The following is a 23,090-nucleotide window of genomic DNA, read 5'->3' as shown; positions in this document are numbered from 1 at the left end:
ATTGTCTGAGGTCATATTTGAACTCAGGTCCTCCTAACTCCAGGGCTGGTGCTCTATCCACTGTACCACCTAGCAGCCCCTCCTTATGTATATCTTAACAGCAATATTATGTGAACAACTATGATAGACTTAACTCTTCTCAGCATTACAGAAGTCAAAGACAATTCTAAAAGACCTGGGATGGAAAATGACATTCACATCTAGATAAAGAACTATAGAATCTAAATGAGGATCACAGTATATTATTTTTACCTTTTTAAATTTTTTTATTGATTTTTCTTTCTTGTGGCTTTTCCCTTTTTGCTCTGATCCTTTCACTGCATGACTAATATGGTAATATATGTAACATGATTATACATGTATAACCTATATTGAATTACTTGTTATCCAAGGGAGGGGGAGGGAAGGAGAGGGGGAGAAAACTTTACAAAAATGAATGTTGACAATTATCTTTACACATAACTGGAAAAGTAAATAATTTTAAAAAGAATGAAAATATATTGTATTTATTATAAGGTAAACAAAGATTTTTGGTTTCCCAATATGTATTTATTTAGAAAAACATATTTCTGATCTTAAGAATTTCTCAGTCAGTGCTATGAATTTAAATTCCAGATCCTGGATAGAAGCCCTGGCCTTTATTATTAAAAAAATAAACATGTTTATTTTTTATAGTTGAAATAATCAAATAATTTAAAAGTTGGAACTCAAAACCTACAAATGTTTAACAGAGTGAGGCAAACTTTGATACCTCCAATAAATGAAGGCATAAGAGTTTTGTGCTTGAGTTGTTTACTCAGCATTTGTAAAGATTGGGTTTGAAAATTTTTTGTTTTGCTTGAATTCCTATGAAAAAGAAACATGGAAAAAATAGATGAAATAAAGTAAAAAGTTCACTAAGGGATATAAACAGAGCAATTTTGTTACTACTATGTTAAATTTAGTGTATACATTTATATGTTTTATATTTTTTAAATAATTAGAACTAACAAGGAAGAGCAGTAAATGGATAGAATGCTGAACCTGGAATCATGACAAACTGAGTTCAAAACATGCCTCAAACATTGGTCATTGTGTGATCCTAAACAAGTACTTAATGTCTACCTAAGTCTCCACATCTATAAAATGGGGATAATAAAAGAACCTAATTCCCAGAGTTTCTATGGAGATAAAATTAGTTAATGTAATTATATTTTATAGTTAATATAAATTTTTCTGCAAACTGAAAAGCACCATGCAAATACTATTATTTATAAGTAATAAATTTTATCTGACTTAGCTTCACATTTTCATATACAATCCCTTTTTGTACTTTGAAAATTAAAATGTTCATGTTTGATGTTTAAGTTCTTAAGAAAAAGATTCTTCTTTTTTAAAAAGTTGTATAAAATCATTTGATTTACATATCTAATGAATGCGAAACATCCTTTTGGGTGTTTTGTTTAATTTGCTGAAAAACAATATTTAAAAGCAAAGTGTCTCACAAGAATTACATTGCCTCCACCTTCAGTCTACATGAACATGCTAACCTTAGTTCTATTTAAAGGTATTTGGCCCTTTATTTCTGGAAACTTTCTTTCACCTAAGTAGTTCATATCTTATCCACCTAGATTACAGTGGTTAACATCTGAGACTCTTCTTTCATTTCATAGCTGTTTCAGTTGAGTTGACTACTGATCTTAGTATAAGCCCTTAGCCAGGAGGTGGTATAGTGGACCCAAACTCCATTATCTCTTATTAAATTGTGCTATGTGTGTGTGTGAATGAATGATCCTATACCTTGATTCCTTAACTCTATCAGGAAGTAGATAGCATGTTTCATTATAATTTTTCTGGAATTGTGAGGATTTTTATTTTTAATCTGTAGAATAAAACAAGCATTTCCCTAATCTAGTGCAATAAAAAAAATAACTATACATGAAGCTTTAAATCTACTAAGTACCACTTATTATTCCTTTCAAATATACAACAAAATTATCATATAAATTTTTTTCTTTTTTCTTTCTTTTCTCCCCTTTCCACCCTAGAGATAAGTACTTAGCCACAATTCATTTACAGCAGACAGATTAAGTACTTGATTAATATCACACAACTAGCAAATGTTTTCAGTTCTTCATGATTCCAGGTTCTGCATGATTCCAGTTCTACATGATTCCAATTCTGCATAATTCCAGTTCTGCATGATTCCAAGTTCTCCATCCATTTACTGCTCTTCCTAGTTACTTCTAATTATTTAAAAAATATGACACATGTAAAATTATTCTATATATACTTCTATTTATCAGTTCTTTCTCAGGATCCAAATAGTATCTTTCTTCATATAGCCCTTATAGTTAATTTGAGTATTTGTAATAGAAAAAAATAACTTATTCACTAAAAGTTATTCTTAAAATAATATTGCAGTTACTGTTTACAAAGTGCTATTGGTTACATTCATTTTACTCTTTGCTTTTTCTTTTTTTTAAGTTTTTGCAAGGCAATGGTGTTAAGTGGCTTGCCCAAGGCCACACAGCTAGGTAATTATTAAGTGTCTGAGGTCAGATTTGAACTCAGGTACTCCTGACTCCAGGACCAGTGCTCTATCCACTGCACCATCTAGCTGCCCCTACTCTTTGCTTTTTCATGCAAGTCTTTCCATGTTTTTCTACAATCATCATTTCTTGTAGAATGGTAGTATTCACTCAAAATCATATACCACAATTTGTTCAGCCATTGCCCAATTGATGGGCATCCCTGCCATTTCCCATTCTTTGTTAGTACAAAAGAAAGCTGCTACAACCATTGTAGAACATATAGGTTCTTTTCTTTTATCCCTAATCATCTTTAAATGATTAGACAAAGTAGTGGTATGAAAGGGTCTACCTGGTAGTTTAATAAGTCCCGGAGAATAATTTCAAATTGCTCTTCAGTTACAGTCATTCAAAGTTGTTTTTCCCTTATAATATTGTTATCATTATATAAATTGTTATCCTAGTTCACCTTATTTCCAGATTTCTCTTATTCTTTGTTGCAAGCCCATATTCTTTGACTCCTGAAATATCATATTCCAAGTTCTCTATTTCTTTGTAGCAATAAATGCTATATTGCATGTGCTCCTTCTCAACTATATTCCAGGGCTAAGCCTGATCAATATAATTATACAACAATTTTATATTAGTTTCTTCTTCCCATTTTTATTACTGTAGTCTTGTATATTATTTTCCTGGTCCTATTTACTTCACCCCACATCATTTCATGTAAGTTCTTTCCATATTTCTCTGAATACTTATTACTCATCATCTTTTATGCTATATACTATTCCATTATAAACCTCAACCACAATTCATTTAGCCATGCCTCAATGAATGAGTGTATACTTTGCTTTTTGATCTTTGTTTCCACAAAAAAATAAAAAACCTGCTCTCTTGGATATTTTGGCACATATTAGTCATTTTCTTTTCATCTTTGGTCTCCTTTTGTATATATCTATGATATTTGAGTCAAAGGTATGAAGATTTTAGTTTCTTTTTAGCATAATTCCAAATTGTTCTCCAAAAAGATCTATTCTTGTTGCAAAGTCTACAAATTGGTCACCATTATATATTTCCATTTATAACTCAAAGATTAAACCCTGAACCTGAAACCTCATTTTGAAAATAGAAGTCAGAAGTATTACAAACATTTTTGAATAAAAAGATGTGGTTTCTTTGTCAGACACAAGTAAGAGGTGGTGATGGCTGCTCTAAATTCAAAACTCAATTTTAAACAGTGACAGCAATTTTCTCAGGGGTGTTTATTGAATTAACAAGACTATCATTCATCGGGAAATCTTCTGTTTACTTAATTATGTGCAATGGTGTTGCGGCTTAGAAGAAATTTTAGATATCTTTGGAAGAAAGATTTTTTTAAGTGGCAGAATACCTTTTTGGTTTATAAGAAATTGAAAAGAACACCTGTGACTTACTGGTTTTAAAAATATACTCAGACTAAATGCAAATGAAGCAGTGCTCATCTGTTTCCTCCTTTTCTATTGATACTCTATAGAAAGTTTAGTAATTAAAAAAATCTATTTCTATTCCCACGAACTCAGTACATTGATACCTTTATGTGCATTTGGTAAAGCAAAATAATAGTTGTTTGGGAAGAGATGATTAAGATATCTATGAAAAATAATGCTGAAATACTGTCATAATAAAGAGAATGACTCTTGAGGTCTTTACTTAATTACTTCTCTAAAGGGACCTAAAATCAACTATGCAGTTTGCACAAAAATGGATTATGTACCTTCAGAAATTCGCTGTATTTCTCTACTTTGATATGGCCAATTTAAAGGTAATTCAGGATGTGTTTTCTTCCAGGGATGTGTTTTCATCCATAACAAGGATTATTCTATTATAACCTGCTCACTTAGGATGGATGGAATCAATCAATAATATTCTTAAAGTGTTTATTTACCATGCTGGGCACTAAGCATTGAGGTTACAAAAAAATGCAAAAGACAATACAAGTCTTTGAGGAGTTCACAGTGCAATGGATGAGACATGTAAATAGCTATGAACAAAAAAGCCACATACAGGATAAATAATAAGAAATGATCAACAGAGGGAAGACACAAATTAAGAGGGTTTAGAAAAGACTTCTTGTAGAATGTGAGATTTCAGCTGGGACTTAACAGAAGGGGGAAGTAAGGACCCTGAGCTAGAGAGCGTTCCATGCATGAGAGATAACTAGTTTTAAAAAATGCCTGAAATAGAGGACTGAATTATCTTTTACTAGAAACCACAATGACACAGTGTCGCTGAATTCAGTATGTGGTAATGGGGAGGATAAGATGTTGGATACTAGAAAAGTAGGGGCAGGTTACAAAGGGCTCTGAAGGTCAAAAAGAGGAATATGCATCTGATCCTGGAGCTGATGGTGAGTCACTGAAGATTTTTAAGTTGTACCAGTATATAACAATAGTTGATAGATGAAGGCTGGGCTGGAATGGGGAGAGATTTGTGACAAATAGACCAATGGGTAGGCTATTGTCACAGTACAGGCATGAGGTGAAGAGCATGAGTACAGGAACTGGGGAAGAACAGAGATTATTGGTTATGTACTGAATTCAGTGAGGAAGGAAGGGGAATGTCTTGGAGGTCTATAGATATGAGCTACCAGAATTTTTATTAGTTAGTAGATAGGTATTGAGTGAACCACAAAGGAGAAGAGGCCACTGAATGAATGATGGTGGTCAAAGAAGAACTTGAGATTGACATTGGGGATTAAGGAATATTCCAACTCACCCACCTAGATCAATGAGAGAGAAAGATTTTTATAGATTATAGATTACATATCTATATATAGATTATATATCATCTTTTATATTATAGATTTTATAGATTTGTTTATATATTACATATCTTATAACAACAATAACATCAATAACAATAATACAATAGGGCCTATTGTGCCAGCTGCTATGGTAAACACTTTTAAAATATTATCACATTGGACCCTCACAACAACATTAGGAGGAAGGTGCTTTTATTGTACCCATTTTACAATTGATCAAACTGAGATGGAGAGGTGAAATGATTTGCCCAAAGTCACATAACATGTACCTTGAGTTGAATTTGAACTCCAGTTTTTCTGACTCCAAGTCTAACATTCATCTAGCTGCCATCTAGAAGGAGTAAAGTCTCAGTAAAAGCCAGAGAAGGAAATGAGAAAGGAAAAAGTTTAAGATGAAAGCAAGTTTGTTCACTTTGGAGTATGGGACATGGTTAAAGGTCTTTTGGGAAATGTAAATAGAGAAGAAAGAGAAATGGAAGATGAAGAGTGTTTTATGTATGATTATTTATTGGATTCAGAATCACTAGAAAAAAAAGTATAACTAGGATGGAGAAAATTCTAGATATATTTTCAATGTTGGTGGGGTTTTGACCTCAGAGTGACGTCCTTTCAAAGATTTGGGCAGCTCAAGTGAGGAAGTAAAAACTTAGAGTAGAACTCAAATTGTTACTCTCTCTCCTTCCAGGCAGGAGACCAGACTGGTAGCTATATGTAATGACACCTATTCTCTTCACCTCAGAGGCAGGAGATGGTATAATGGAATAGTGCTTATACTCTTCCCAAAGGAAGATGGAAACGAGTTAATATGGTATCATTTTTTCTTCTTTCTTCTTTCTTTCAACATTCTACAAAGTGGGATAAGCATTTAGGTCTTTCTACTTTTCAGGATTAGGTTATTGAATATTAGAATCATGGATCTAGAGTTGGAAGGAACTTTACAGGTGATTTAGCCCAGTACAAGCATTTTGCAGATAAGAAATCTAAGTTATGCAGGTAAAATTCTTGATCCTTGTTTTTGGATAACCCTAATCTCCAATATTTGGCAGAAGACACTTCTTATCTATAGAGAGAATGATGTCTCCATGCTGTATGCCTTAATGAGAGACTGAATTGGAAAAAGTTCTTTCCTGTTTTGAAATAGTACATATATATATATATATATATATATATATATATATATATATATATATATTACACACACACACACATATATATGTATATATACATATATATACATATATATATATATATATGTCTCATACTTTCCTTTGGACTTTTAGCTCCAAAATAGAAAGAAAAGGCTTTGGAAATTGGGATATATTGAGGAGCTGGTCTGCCCATACACAACTACCTTCCTAAATCTTTTCTCTTCCTCCCCAAAGTCAGCCCCCAAAAGATTTTAGGGCCTCTATGTGTGCTCTGAGAAAAGGGGAAAAAATGTCCTTTAGAAAGCTTTCAGGAAAAAATAAAATAAAAATAAAAAAAAGCTTTCAGGATAACTCTTTGCCTCATATAAGCATGAACCATGTAGTCATCTTTCTCCCCACTAATGAGGACCATCTTGCAAAAATGCTGCAGGCTTGAGACCTGTATTACAATTGTTTTGTGAAAGACCTAAAACCTCTTTCAAGTGAAATTAACTCCATTTAACTACAATATTGTACTGACTCCTACTCTCTTCCAACTCTGTCCCTCTGGATCATGAGCAAAACATAAAATGCTCCTGGGCAAATGACCAAGATCACAATAGAATTGAGATTAGTTGAAGATGCTACTGCAGAACTCTATCCTTGATCCTTCAAGAACAATGCCAAGTTCATGTTTTTGCAAACACTCACCACTTAATAGACATGCTAGAGAAAAAGTGAAGGAAAAATAGGGGCTGTGAAATTGCCTCTTGTTTTATATAATGAAATATTTATCATGATAAACTATCTGGATGTTTTGACAAAGCACATCAAAGAAAGCAATGTGCGCATAAGATCAATTTGCATATTTACAGAAACAGTGTTATCAATGTCAGCCATCATATTTTTGTCCCAGATTACAGATTTAATGTAGTTATAAATATGCCAAAATAAGAGCATGTAGATGTTTTCCAGTCTCATTTGGTTTTTGCCAAACATGACTTGCTACTATTTTGCTTCATTTTTGGCTAGGATATTTGCTAGTTTCATAAAAACATATAAGACTAATATATCTTCAAATTTTCTGTGCATTCAAAGTAAGAATATTTTTCCTACCCAAATGTGAACTTTCACATTCTAGAAATAGAGAATTCCATAAATCTACCTGTCTTTGATACTGAGAATTTGTGTCAGAGCGCAGTTAGAGATCTATAAGAATCTATTTTTTTGCCTGCATGTTCTAACCATGCTTTTTAGTCAGAAAGATGCAACACTAGTAATGGTTGGACAGAAAAAGATGGACAGAAAAGCAACTTTTTACCTACCTGTGTGACCTTAACCCCATTGCCTTGCAAAACAAAAACAAAAACAAAAAAGAGAGAAGTCAAGAATGTCATGAAACAACTGTAAAATCCAGCAGAAACTAGAGTTCTAGGCTTGGAATCAGGAAGACCTGAATTCAAATCTAACCTAACCCATTGGCAATATGACTCTGGGCAAGTCACCTAGCCTCTGTCTACCTCAGTAAAGTGCTTGATATAAGCACTTAATAATTTTTTCCTTTATTCTCTCAGATATGCATTTGGTGCCTAATCTAACACTGATGGACAAGTTTGACACCTTCCTAATTTTGGTCTATTTTCCCATCCTACTTTTAAAGCCCCAATTTTCACTCCTCTTTTAACATTTCTATAATTTTTGCTTGGTGATTCTTCTTTTTTCCCTAAATTGAACAAATTGTAAGATTTTTTGTTTTCTTTTTTGTATTTGGTTAGATTTTTGCAAGGCAAATGAGGTTAAGTGGCTTGCCCAAAGGCCATACAGCTAGGTAATTATTAAGTGTCTGAGGCCGGATTTGAACCCAGGTACTTCTGACTCCAGGGCCAGTGCTCTATCCACTGTGCCACCTAGCCTCCCCTCTTTTTTGTATTTTTGAATGAACAAAAATCTACTTCTCTCTTGTCCTCATTCCAAAAAAAAGAGAAAGAAAGAAAGGAAGGAAGGAAGGAAGGAAGGAAGGAAGGAAGGAAGGAAGGAAGGAAGGAAGGAAGGAAGGAAGGAAGGAAGGAAGGAAGGAAGGAAGGGAGAAAGAAATAAAAGGAAGGAACAAAGAGAAACAAAGAATATGCACAATCAGGCAAAACTAATTTCTTCTTTGCTTTTCAAAAATAAATGTTTTATTCTGTAACCTAATCCATCACCTTTCTTTCATGGTAGGAATATTTACTTCAACATTAGGCCTCTAAAATCATGGATGACCATTGCAATGAACATAGTTTTTGCTCCTTTCAAAGTTCTTTGTCTCTACAGTGCTCTATTCTCCACATTCTATTCTCTTCATTTTGCATCAGTTTATACAAATCTTCCCAGGTTTCTGAAACCATCTATTTTCATCACTTTTATCACTTTCATCATTTTGAGAGTACAATATTATCCCATTACCTTCATTTTTATCTAGCCATATCCACTGATATAACTCATTAGTTTCCAGTTCTTTACCATAATAAAAAGTTATGCTAGCAACATTTTTATACCTATGAGTCCTTTTTTGCTTTCTTGGATCTCTTTTATTCACTGTCACCATATGACTGTCACTACAAACTAGATATACTTTAGTGGTCAAGGAAGGCATTAGTCCTTTTTTTTGAGTAGCTGGGAAAGAAGTTTGTTAACTGGTTCTATAACAGTCACTCTATCCTCAAAAAGTCAGAATAAAGTTCATTACAGAAAGGGCTGGCTTGGAAAGTAGAGCAATTGGACAGATGAAATAATTGACAACTAATACCATTCAAACCACTTTCTTCATGAAACCTTTCTGGATTACAGAATTATAGGATGAGAGAATTAGACCTGGAAAAGGACTTTAGCCATCATCTAGACTAACTATTTCATTTTAGAGATGTAAAAACAGACAACCAGGAAGGAAAAGTGACAAAGAGAACAAAAAACAGAACCATGTGTGCCAGGTACTTTGCTAATAAATGGAGATACAAAAAGTGCCTTTGCCTTCACAAGGGACTCATAATCTAATGGAGTAAATGACATATAAATAAATTCATGCAAGTTCAAGAGAAGTCAAGATGGATGCAGCTAGGTGGCACAGTGGATAGAGCACTGGCCCTGGAGTCAGGAGGACCTTAGTTCAAATTCAGCCTCAGATACATAATAATTACCTAGCTGTGTGACCTTGGGCAGGTCACTTAACCCCATTGCCTTGCAAAAAAAACAAAAAAACAAAAAAAAAAAGAGAGAGAAGTCAAGAATGTCATAAAACTACTGTAAAATCCAACAAAAATAATGATTCTAAGTTATATTATAGCATCCAGATCAATAGAAATAATATTATAACTGTATGCCATCCTAGTCCAACTATGTCTCTAGAACTATATTTAGTTCTCTAATTCAATATCCAGTTCAGAACTTGAAGTCAAATGTTAAGGCATTGACAAACTGGAGAGCACAAAGAGAAGAGCATTAGGCATAATCAGGATGCCATATGACAAAGTGTTGAAGGAACTGGGGTTATTCAGTCTAGAAAAGAAAAAACTTAAGAGGAGTACCTGATAAATGTTTTCAAACACTTGAGGAAGAAGAAAGATTGAATCATTATTGTGAAGATATGGTTCTAAATGGTGGAACTAGAACCATTGGGTAAAAATTACAAGGAGGAAGATTTCAGCAGAACTTTCTAAGAATTTGACATAACCATGGACTGTATTTAAAAAGGAAGCTAAGCGAAAGCTAGATTATATCCATCAAAGATATTGTAGAAGGAATTCCTACATTAAGAGATAATAGGATTTAGAGCTGTCAAGAGAGTTATAGAGAAACAGTATGGAAGAGAGGAAAGAATGTCCTTGGAGCCATGTGACCTTGGAGCTATGTGACCTTGCAGAAGTCATTTAAATTCTATATTTCAGTTTCCTCAACTGTAAAATGAGAGAGTTGAATTAGTCAACCTCTAAAGTCCCTTCTGACTTTGGACTTTTGATCATCTATACCAACTCTACCATCTTAAAGTAGATCTCCCATAGTCAAAAAGCTAGTCAGTGGCAGAAAGTTGAAATGAGGCTATTAATCAGCCCAAGGTAACAGAAGTAAACAACAGCTGGGAAATGAACTTACATTCTCTGACTCAAAATTAATCACCCTTTTCACTTTAACATATTGCCAACTCCACCCAATGAAGTTGGATAAATTTCTTTGAATTTATTCCTAAGTTTCTAAATTCTCCTTATGTGCAAAGAAAGTTTCTCTTGTTTTTATCCTTGTTATTTTCCAATTCCTTCTCTACTGGACAGCAGAATAAATGTGAATATTATTTTTTATATATCTATCACATATATAAAGCTAAGTTATTACATGATAAAACTGGAGAAATTTACCCAAAGGACAACAAATGATATATATGAGTAGTTTTCCTTAATATATTACCTAATACACTACTTTCCTTTATCTCATCTGTTGTTTTTTATCCCCTCCAGTAGAATGTAAGCTTTTTTTAAGGCCAGGTATTGTTTCGTGTTTGACCTTGTATTTCCAGTTCCTAATTCAGTACCTGGAAACATGTTAGGCATTTAATAATCTCTTACTAAAGCAGAAGTTTTATAATACAATGTTCCATGGCCCTAAGCTTGAAGCCATAGGACCTGAGTTCAAATCCTTATTAAATCACCTATTTGACTTTGATTAAGTCACTTAGTATCTCTGGATCTGGTTTATCATCTGCAAAATGTGAGATGAATGTTTTATATTATCACTGAGATCTCTTCAAGTTCCAAATCTCTTGAATTCTCACATACAAATCCTTTTCTTTTTTATGTCCTCAAAATATTTAGAAACACTATGTCTTCTCTACCTGAATAGACTCAGTATCAAAATTTTAATAATTTTTATTGTTGTTCTCCACGTTTTATTAGCCAACAATCAGAGGAAGGCATGAGGATCAAAGGATTAATACCCCTTTGTATATTTCAATCATTTTATATTGTTTAATGTTATTCACTGCCAACGTGGACTATATAGGAGCAGCATTCTAATAACCATTAGATCCATGCAAGTGGAAGTTAAAACTTAGGGATTCGATTTTCCACTGACTTCACTACAACCTTGGGAAATGCACTTAATATTTCTCTGTCTCAGTTCACCCATTTGCATAACTGATTTCATAATAATCTTAATTCATTCATCATGGCACTGTGAGATTTAATTAATGTTGGTAAACTTCCCAAAGATTCTGAAGGGAAGGAAACTTGAGAATTATGTATTCTTAAAAACATGATTTTTTTAGATATTTAGGTGATTTCAGTCTTCAAATTTTAAAGAATATTCTCAATTTTTTATCAGTTAACGTTTAATGTTTTTTCATTTTAAAGCCGAGATCTGGCCTTTCATGGAAATATACTGAAATTACTTCCATTCAAGTGAAAAAAGCAAATAATTCTTTCCTGGGTATATTGCTTTAGTCTCCCCCCACCCCAATTTTACTTCTTTGTCATTTTTAAACCTTCCATGTTTAGAAAAGGACCAGAGTGTAGCAGAAAGAGAGGTATTCTTGGAGGCAAAAAAAAAAAATGGGTCCAGGTTCCTTTTCTGACATGTACTAGTTGTTTGACCATGGACAAGTCTTAGTACTTTCTTAGTATCTAACAATTTCTTTTTAAACTTGGTAATTTTTTTTCATTGATGCCTTTTTTAAACAACATTTATATATGATTTTGTATGTGTGTGTGTGTGTGTGTGTGTGTGTGTACACACACACACACATACACACACACACATACACACACACACACACACACACACACACACACACACATATATGGCAGCTCTTTAAGAATGTAAGCTATAAAAGGGGGACAGTCTCAGAAGAACCGAAAAGAACTTGTATGAACTTGTGAACATAAACATGGAAACAATTTATATAATAAGAACCTTGTAAAATTAAACACTTTAAAAATATTTCAGAGCAATGACCAATATAATGCTCAATCACAATTCTAGAGGACTGATGCTAAAAAATGTTACTCACCTCTTGCCAGAGAGGTGATGGACTAAGTATTCAAAGTGAGATATGCATTTGGAGGCACAAGCAATATGAAATTTTCTTCTGTTTGATGATGCTTATCTGTTATAAAGGTTTTGTTTCTTTTTTTTCCTGTGGGAAGAGATGGAAGAGAAAAAAATGAATTCTTATTCACTACAATAATAATATTTTTTAAAAGCCTAGACTATTTATCTGTGGAATATGATTCCTCACCCACAGTTCATGAAATCACAAGTTTGTGGAAGGGAAGGAAGGAAGGAAGGAAGGAAGGAAGGAAGGAAGGAAGGAAGGAAGGAAGGAAGGGAGGGAGGGAGGGAGGGAGGGAGGGAAGGAGGAGAGGAGAAAAAAGGAAGGAAGGAAGGAATAGAAGAAAAGAAGGAAAACAGAAAAACAGAATAGCCTTCACTTTTCAAGCTGCTAATGTTTGATAAATTTCAAATGAGCTAATCTATTCTGGCTCCATTTTGCAAAACAACATACCATAAAATACGGATGCATGTATATATCTGGTAAGCTCAACACAGACAAGTTAGTTAGATGTAAACTTTATTTACATCACAATTGTGTAAATTTTGCAAGCAGGATGAGATAAACTCAAGGAGAATTTGTAATGTTCAGCATCATAAACTGCTTCACAGTACCCTTTACTCCCATAGGAAAACATATTTATTGAGTATATTTTACCCTTTCTAACGTCCCAATGCCCTATCCATCATTCAGTCTGATGCATTCCCCTCAGTTCTTTTTTCAGGCCACAAATGATCACATTTGATTCTAAAATAAGGTAATATAGATAAAAAATAGACTTAAAATTAGCTTTCCAAAGAGATGACATAAAATATCAGCACACAAAAAAAAGAGATAATGAAAGCTAAGGAAAGCAGAACAACTTTGCTTTTTGGGGCATATTATCCTTACCCCACCACCCTTACAAAGTTTCAGTCTTCCCAAATTGATGCTAAAGGAATCATATACAACCTCATTGCAAAATTTCCTTGAGGAAGTTTTCCCCCTCAACTACTATTCCCTCTTTGAAATGAATTAGAGTTAGCTCTCAATTAACTACATGAAGTATAGGATCATAGCTCTAGAACTCAAAGGGACCTTAAAAGTCTCTTCATTTTACAGTGGAGAATCCTGAGGTCCAGAGATTGAATGACATACCCAACTTAAGGACATATCAGCATATTTTCCCTTGTACCACAATATGTCCTTAAAATATACTTTTATTTCATTAAATCTTTGCTTATTAAATGCTAAATTTTTTAACATTTATTTTTTAGTTTCAAATTCCCTTCCTCCCCTCCCCTTCCCCCACATCCCTTAAAAAGACAAACAACATGATATCAATTATGCATGAGAAACCATTCATACTATATTTCCTTATTAGCTATATTGCAAAAGAAATCAGAGAGAGAGAGAGAAAGAGAGAGAGAGAGAGAGAGAGAGAGAGAGAGAGAGAGAGAGAGAGAGAGAGAGAGAGAGAGAAGTATGCTTCAATCTGCACATTGAATTCATCAGTTCTCTCTCTGGAGATGGATGTTATTTTTCATCATGGGTCCTTTGAAATTCTCTTGGAATATTGTTTTGATCAAAGTGACTAAGTCTTTCATATGGATCATTTTACAATATTGCTGTTTTTGTGTAAAATATTCTCTCCTGGGTCTACTTACTTGCCTTTGCATCAATTCATATGTCTTCCCAGTTTTTTTCTGAAACCATACTGTGTGCCATCTCTTAGAATACAATAGTATTATATCACAATCATATTCCATAACTTGTTCAGCCATTCCCCAATGATAGGAATCCCTTTAATTTCTAGTCACCACACTATTTCTAACAAAGATTACAGGTATTTTAAATTACCCAAAGTGGAGCTTTACATTTCTACTATTGTTTCCTCTACTCTTGCCCTGAAATGAGTGATAACAAGGAGCTGCCAAAAACTGTTTTGGTAGTGAACAAAATGAGTGACAGAGCTTAGGGTACTAGGTTTAGAGTCTGAGGACCTGGATTCCAATCCTATAGTTGTGTGATCCTGAGAAAGTCACAAGCAACCAGCATCAATGTCCTCAACTGAAAAATAAGGAAGTTATACTCTAGATTCCTTTATAGATCTAAACTCATGACTTCTAAACTATGACCTCTCTGAACTTCATTTTCCTCACCCAGAAAATAAGAGGGTTGGACCTTGAAGATCCCTTCTTACTCTAAATGCTATAATTTTATGAATGGGGATCAGGAACCACAATATTTCTGAAAATTAAATATTTGTTGCCTACTAAAATAAAAGACCTCTTTGATATTGAAATAGGTTGAGTTTCTATGGCAAGATTTCTTTCCACATATATGTGACTTTTTAAAAATCAATTTGCTTCTTGTAGCAAAGTCACTTCTAACCAACTAAATGGATTTCCCAGTTCTCAATGAAGAGCATCAATACTCAATGGCAAAACTGAGCATGGATTACAATGACCTGCTCACCATCTCCTTTGGCTTGTAAAATAAAGTCTGTGTCAAATTCAAATGGTAAAACCAAACTTTAGGATAAGAGCTAAACCTATGATTTCATTAATTTAGGAAATTCCAGGTGTTGATGCTGCTTAATGATTTTTTTTGTCTTTCATTCTCAAAGATCATGACATCAGGGAGGTGATCCCATGATGAGCATTTGAACTGGATTTGAGTGAAGAGAAGCTCTGCTAAGCCACCAGCCTCATTTTCTCCTCCAGAGCCTTCTGGGTTCAGTGGCAAGATATGATAGTATGACTGGAGATGGCCCTGGATGTGAAACAGAGTTAACTGGCTTGCACAAGGTCACACTGCTAGTTAGTGTCAAATGTACAAGACTGTACTGTACTCTGGATTGTAGAGCTAGTACTCTATCCATTGTACTACCTAGCTGCTCCTGAAACTCCTGATGAGGAAACTCTCCCTACAAATGCAACTTGTCTCCTCTTCTACAACTTAAAGTCTAGGAGAATTGTTGAGGTTAAACACACAGGTTAAAAACTGGCACCCTAGATGGTGATGTGTGGTTACTAACTATTCAGATCTAAAGAGGATCACTTAAATTGGAGTTCCTTCTCCCAAACTAGATCTTGGATCTCTTAGAGAAGATGAGTGGGAAATGCTATTTATTAGAAATGGGAAAGCCATTTTTTAGGAGAACATGACCTCTCTCAGGGATCAACTGATCTGCTCAGAAAAGGTCATTTGCTGCAAATATGTGTGTGCTTTGCTTTCATTTATCATAATATGTCCTAAAGATCATTGCCCTTTGTAGTCTAAGGTAATGCCACTTCTTACTTATGTGGATAAAGAAATCATTTTAGGAGTTGCTATGTGGCCAACAATGCTTCTCAATCTTCTTTACCACCACCCAACCTATTTGAATATACAGGTCATCTGTCCTGACAGAGAAATTATGACTGATATTCATTCTCTGTTAGCCTCTCTGCCATAGCTCCCCTTGGATCATGCCCTCTTCAAAGACCCAGATACTTCCAAGGTCTTTCGTCCTTTTTTTGCTTTCATCACAGAATCAACCAGTCCCATGGAGTGTAAGCACCTAGTGTGGGACTGCCAAGCACTGTGCTTGATAATGGAGGTACAACGACAAAAATCAAACAGATTCTGACCTATATACACTCTTAGATGGGAGACATATGCACATATAGATATTTACAAAATAAACAGATGCTAATTTGTTGGAAAAGAAACTCATAGCTACTGGATGTAGGAAGAGATTAGAAAAGGTTTCATGTAAAGAACTTGAACTGAGCGCTGAAAGAAGCTAAGTATTCTAAGAGGTGGAGGCAAGGAGGGAAAACATTTCAGAGAACATAGACTTTGGGAATTCCAAAGCTGTATACAGAAATAGATGATTGCTTCTCCCCTTTTTTCTCTCTCTCTTTGATTTTGAGTATTTCTCTGCTTTATTTTATATCTATCATGAATAGAAATTGGGGAATGGGGGAAAAACTGAACCCTACCTATTTGCCATTTATTTACAATTCTGCTTAAAAGACTTGATGGATAAAAAATAAGAGTTAAAAAATTAGAGTTGAGGAATTCTGTGTGCCTTCTTCTTATATGAAGTGATGCAAAGAGACAGCCTTGAATTCAGTAAGTCTTAGGTTCAACTACAGACAAGTCAACTCTCTAATCAATCAAAAAGCAATTATGATTTTTGGTTATAAGGCCTGGCTCTCTGAGAGGAAGGAAAGAAAGGGAATTCAAAAGAAAATCTAGGTTTTATGAAAAACTAAAGATCAATAAAAATCCATCTTAAAAACACTTATTTAACAGCTATAATTGTGAGACAATATCCTAGGCACTGAGAATACAAAGACAAAATTGTCACTATGAATATGAATTACAGGTGAGTTGCTGATCTACATCAGTGGGGGCAGTTTCCATAATGGTTGCAATCACTGGTCCTAACCTTGCGCTATTCCTCCTAGATGACTGAAAACTGATGACAAATTTCTATTTCATTCCAAGATATCATCAGTTTTGTAGCTGAAGCTTCTCTCCTTTCCAAATTGGGATAGGACATTTCAGTGTTGTTCATTCTACTGTTCTCTTTTCATGTACTTCACTGTGGAAATTTTATGGACAAAAAACCTGGAGATAGGCACCCTGCTCATTAATTCAATTTTAGCAATGGGGTGGGTGGAGGCAAAATCTCAGCCGTGTGACCTTTTTTCAGGCAAGTAGTTCCCTCCATCCATGGGAGTGACAGCCCCTAAATTCAATCTTTCTCTGGTAGAGCAGTCTTCTACTGGTCTATTTTCAGGCTGGATTCACATAAATTTTTTCACTCTTATTAAAAGGCAAAATTGTTTTTTTAAGGATGGTAACATTTGAAAAGTCTCCATTCCAATGAGTAGCCAGGAAAATGACTTTCCTAGCATGCCCAACTGGTCTTACTCCATACTTAGCATACTTAGTATATGCAAAATAAAAGAAAATGTGCCATGAACTTGGAAACATCTATTAACCTTCATTTAATTTGCTTCCACTCCAAAAAATAGCTTATGCATTAATTTTTTTTTAAAAAATTGCAAGGGAACTACCTGGTAACATAGGGAATTTCTTCATATATTAATTTTCATTTTTGGTGAGATGAAGTCTGAAATTAGATTCAGATTGCAAATTATAGCTTTTGTATGGGCTCCCTACTGCTCACTAGTGAAATACTCAGGTTCCTAAGGATGAAGCAATTTGGCTTTCTGTAATAGGTCTGCAAGAGTCTTATTTCCCACTGGTAGAATAATATGTCTGCAGCATGAAGTAGAGGTATCAAACATTTGCTCTTTGACTTGGTCACCAGTAGGGACACATTAAACTGCAAAGAAAACAGATGTGGAAAAACAGAACCCTAGCTGTGTGTTTCATATTTATTCTGAAATCACCTGTCTAGCTACTCTTATTCAAGTATTTAGATATGCATTGTTGGAAGGTTCTGAGGAAGAATTAACTTTCCAAGTTATCTGTAGATGAGACAATGGAGTTGACACTTGTAATACACTTATCCAATATCAGGTCTATGTTTTACTACAAACTACATCAAATTAAGTCAGAGTTGTGTTTCATTTAAGTTATTTTAGACTGCAAAAAATGTAATTATTAATTGGCTGCATTCTAGTGGCAATGTCTTGGTTCAAAATGGGACTTAGGCAAACTGACTTTCCTCCTCCCTTACAAGTTGGTTGCATCAGTCAGCTGCCAGAGCTTCAAACCAAGCATCAGTATTTCTTTTTTTTCTCTAGTTAGTGCTTCCTAGCAGAGACTTGAATCAGCCATGCCATCATAGTTTGCAGATAGAATTTCTGTCTTCAGAGCGGTTTTTTTGCAACTCTGTACATAGTTTCATTTAATTTTACTGTTTCTCTTGGCTGCTCAGGAGAATGGGTAGGAAAAGAGAAGGGACTTTATAACAGTTTAGCAAAATTTGTTTTGTCTTATGGTTTTCAGTTGCCCTTTCTACTATGTCTTTGAGTATTAGAAAGCAATTCATGTTTTGCCGAAGTGGTTTCTCTTTCAGAAATTTTCTGTATTTGAAATTCAAATATCTACTATCAGCGTTTGTTCCAACTGTGAGTTTTCATAAGGTCCTTAGCAGGGTCCCATATGGAATATTTCTCAAACCAGAAGTTTCCTTACTCCAAAGCCCAAAAGATTTATTCACTAGCGAGTAGGAAGGTTTAAAATAGTCAGCTAAACTGTATTGTATCCATTTGACAATTATAATACTGGAAGAACATGACATCATATTCAATTTACATAAACCTCTGACCTACATAAAACTATTATGACAACACACACACTCACATATTATCTCCCATCTTCATTGACTGATTATCTAAAATGCAATCTCTCATCACCTCTACCTCTTGGAAACCTTAGCATCCTGCAAAGGTCAAGTCAGTAATAAAAGCTAAACTTTGTATGATGCCTTAAGGTTTATTAAGCACTTTATATGTATATATATATATATATATATATATTACCTCATTAGGTCCTTACAATACATTATAAAGTTAAGTACCATCATTATCTCCATTTTACAGATAAGAAAAGTGGAGCTAAGAAAGTTTGAGTTTTTAACTCAAGATTGCACAGCTTATCTCAGGAAGAATTTGAACCAAGAATTTCCTGATTTCAAGTCTATCATTCTGTCAACTATACCACCTAACTAACTGTTCAAGAGGTGCCATCTACATGAACAGTTTCCTCATCTCTAACTTCTGGACTGCAAGTGACTCCCCCCCCCAAATTTTTGTATTACACATACACATAAATATATGCACATATACAAATGCATATTCAGAACATGTGTTTTCATGTTACTTTTCCCAATAGAAGGAAAGCTTCTAGAAGACAGGCGCTATTTGATCCTTGTCTTTATTTTTATGGTGCCTGGAAAATTGTTAGGTTCTTAATATGCATTGATTTGTATCATTTCCCATTTTTAATGGTTTGGCCCAAAATCTTCCCACTGGTATTTGGAGATATATATATATATATATTATATATATATAATATATATATTATATATATATATTATATATATATATATATATATGCATATATATGCAGTATCTTCCTTACATTTAGTTAGTAATCAATAAATGTTTGTTGTATTGAATTTAGATTTGATAGCACCTGCTGTAATATTGCTGTCTTATCAATTTAGGTCCTTGATCTCCTGATAGCACAACCTAGCCTCACCTTCCTTGTCCTGTGTTATTCTATAAATCTTTCAGAAAAGGATCTTCCAGTACATGAGCAGTCTTATACTTGATCTCTTAATGTAGAGGATGCCAATGTGAGCTCATTCTATTACTTGATATGACCTATCCACTTTCTTTTCTGGGCATATATCAACTCACTAAAAAAGGAGAATTTAAGGATAGATACATCATATTTAGAGTTTTACTCTATTTCATTAGTTTCCCTTTTTCATATAATTCAATGAGGAGCACAATTGAAATTTCTCTTTTTGATTTGATGGTCTCTGATGCTATGCATAAAATAAATTCTCAGAATATTTAACTTTTGTGAGAGCAAAGAACTGGAAATAAAATCAATAATACTTCATAGGATTATGGAGTTAGAGCTGAAAGGTACTTTATCAAGTCTAAGTCCACCACTTGACTGGTAAGGTACCAAGATAGGTACTAAGATCCAAAAAGGCTAAGGATCATTTAGCTCATAAATGTCTGAGGAAGGATTCAACCCCAGATTTTCCTGACCCCCCCCAAGTCCAGTAATCTATCCACTATATTAAAAATGGCTCCTAATTAAGAAATGCCTTCTTACTTAAGGAATTTAACCAATTGAAGAATGGTCAAACATATTATGAGATATTAATATGACAGAATTATTATTATAGCATAAAAATAAGAAATATGAGCAATTCAAAAAAGCATGGTATGGCTTATATGAAATGGTGAAGAGTAAAGCAGAAGCAGGAATGTTTACAATCACATAAAGGGGAAAACAAGCAAAATAAAACCAAGTGCAGTGTAATTACAATGACTAATCTTAACCCTAGAGAAGAGATGAAGATAAACCCTACTCTCCTTTTGTTGGGGAAATGGGGGAACTATGAATGTAGGATATTACATATGCTTATTATTTCACCATCTTATGACTTCCTTCCTTCACCTGGAAGCCCAGTAAGTCAAAAAAGAACTACAGACCTTCCAAAGCACATCAAGTTTGTCTGAAGTAGATCCTCCAACAGACCAGATCACTCTCATCTAGGTTCTACTCTAGAATTCATTGAGCAGACTGGAATAGGAGGCACAGAGGTTGACAACAACTATTTATTAAGCACCTACCTTGTAAAAGGAACTGTGCTAAGTGTGAAGGATACAAGAAAAAAACTAGTCCCTACTCTCAAGGAACTCATGGAGTAATGGGGAAAGAGCATTCAAACAATTAGAACCCACATTAAACCCTTCAAAATATTTAACAACAAAATTTAGAGGTTTACTATATGTCATGGGATCATAGTTTTAGACCTGGAAGGGTTTCTTGGGGTCATTTGGCCTTTGGGCCTGCTCTAGCTCAAACATAGGTCCTTTGACTTCACTTCCACTATACCTTCAACATTCTAAATACTAAAACATGGAAGAACTGGTGCTTTGAATTTTTATCCTCATACTCTTTTATTGCCATTTCTGGTCCTGTTTGATTGAATTTTAATGTTCCACATCCTCTTTAGATACTGGATTTATAATATACCAGTATTTGATAGAGCATTAATAATTTCAAATGTTTGGTATTCTTTTCATCCTGAAAATGATCCTTGCACCTAGAACTTCTCTACATATTAAGAGGTGATTGTTTCCTTGATTGATGTAATTTTTTTTTTACATTTGCACACACAAACAATTATATCAAGGCATTGAAAGGTTAGAAATTCCATCAGGATATTTTGAAATCATTGTTCACCTGTTCAAGAAAACATTTTGAAAGTTCTCAGTTCAAATGCGGCCTCAGACACTTAATAATTACCTAGCTGTGTGGCCTTGGGCAAGCCATTTAGCCCCATTGCCTTGGAAAAAAACAACAAAAAAAGTTCTCAAATATTCTGTGTTGAAAACAGGTACTAAGTCATAGAGTTTCAGAACCTGAAAAGACCTTAGAGATCATAGTCCAACCCCTTCTCCTATTTTACTGAAGAAATGACTAGGAGCCCTAGAAAAGATTGTTGTTATCATTTGACCTTCATTTTTAAAGAGGACTAATGACATCACAGGTTGACATAGTGACTTGAGCATAAATTGGATTTAAGGGAGGCAAAGTTGTACAAAATCATCAGCTTCTTTCTCTCTTCCTGAATCATCAAAGTCTACTGGAAAGAAAAAAGTCAAGAGGCCTAGCAATGGCAAAGGATGAAGAGGATGGCCTTAGCATCTTTGATGTCTGATCAAGCTCTAAGAATTCCATAATGCCTATTCCAAAGGAGAGTGATGTCCATTACCTAGAAATCAAAATATATTCCTCTGCTTAGGGGAGCATTATACTGTGAGTTTGGAATAACTGTAAGAAGACATGAATGAATTACTGATTACAGAAATTCAAATTAAAGCAGCTCTGAGATATCATCTCACACCTATCAGATTGGCCAATATGACCAGAAAGGCCAATGTTCAATGCTGGAAGGGACATGGGAATCTAGAACATTAATACATTGTTGGTGGAGCTGTGAATTCATCCAACCTTTCTGGAGAGCATTCAGTAATTATGCTCAAAGGGCAATAAAAATGTGTATTCCATTTGATACAGCAATACCACTACTGGTTCTATACCCTGAAGAGATCATGAAAAAGGGTAAAAACATCACTTGTACAAAAATATTCATAGCAGTCCTGTTTGAGGTAGCAAAGAATTGGAAATCAAGTGAATGTCCATCAGTTGGGGAATGGCTGAACAAATTATGGTATGTGTATGTTATGGAACACTATTGTTCTATTAAAAACCAAGAGGGATGGGATTTCAGAGAAACCTGGAAAGACTTGCATGAACTGATGTTGGGTGAAAGGAGTCAGAAGAACATTGTACACCCTAACAGCAACAAGGGGGTGATGATCAACCTTAATGGACTTGCTCATTTTGACAATGCAACAATCAGGGACAATTTTAGAGTACCTGAGATGGAGAATACTATCTGTACCCAGAGAAAGAACTGTAGAGTTTAAGCAAAGACCAAAGTCTATTACCTTCAATTTTTTTTTAAAAGTGTCTTATGTACTACATAATTTTGCTGTCTCTAATATTTTATTTTCTCCTCAAGAATATGATTTCTCTCTCAACACATTCATTTTCAATCAATGTATAGCATGGAAACAATGTAAAGATTATCAGACTGCCTACTGGGAGGGAAGGGAAGGTGGGGAAAAAGTATAAAATTCAAAATCTTACCAAAAATGATAAGTAGAGGGGGTGGAGGAGCCAAGATGGCAACAGGAAAAGGGCCTCTCTTAGGTGCTCTCTCCCAAAACTTAAAAAATAAGTACTCTCACTAAATTTTCAAGAGACAAAATCCACAGAGGGATCCAGTGAAGCAATTCTCCAGCCCAAGG

At 34.4% G+C, this 23,090-nt stretch overlaps 1 long non-coding RNA gene across 1 annotated transcript in view; it reads right to left on the bottom strand.

Annotated features, from left to right (window-relative positions):
* Nucleotides 1–23,090, bottom strand: part of LOC141489710 (uncharacterized) — a 77,313-nt gene that overhangs the window by 18,174 nt on the left and 36,049 nt on the right. Inside the window, exon 3 of the long non-coding RNA XR_012468969.1 lies at nucleotides 12,472–12,597. This is a non-coding gene — a long non-coding RNA (uncharacterized LOC141489710). The remainder of the gene's footprint in view (nucleotides 1–12,471; nucleotides 12,598–23,090) is intronic.

This window comes from Macrotis lagotis, chromosome 5, assembly GCF_037893015.1.
Source record: "Macrotis lagotis isolate mMagLag1 chromosome 5, bilby.v1.9.chrom.fasta, whole genome shotgun sequence".
NCBI classification, from domain to species: domain Eukaryota; kingdom Metazoa; phylum Chordata; class Mammalia; order Peramelemorphia; family Peramelidae; genus Macrotis; species Macrotis lagotis.
The sequence above is the reverse complement of the archived record's forward strand: the minus strand, read 5'-3'. Positions and strand labels throughout refer to the sequence as shown.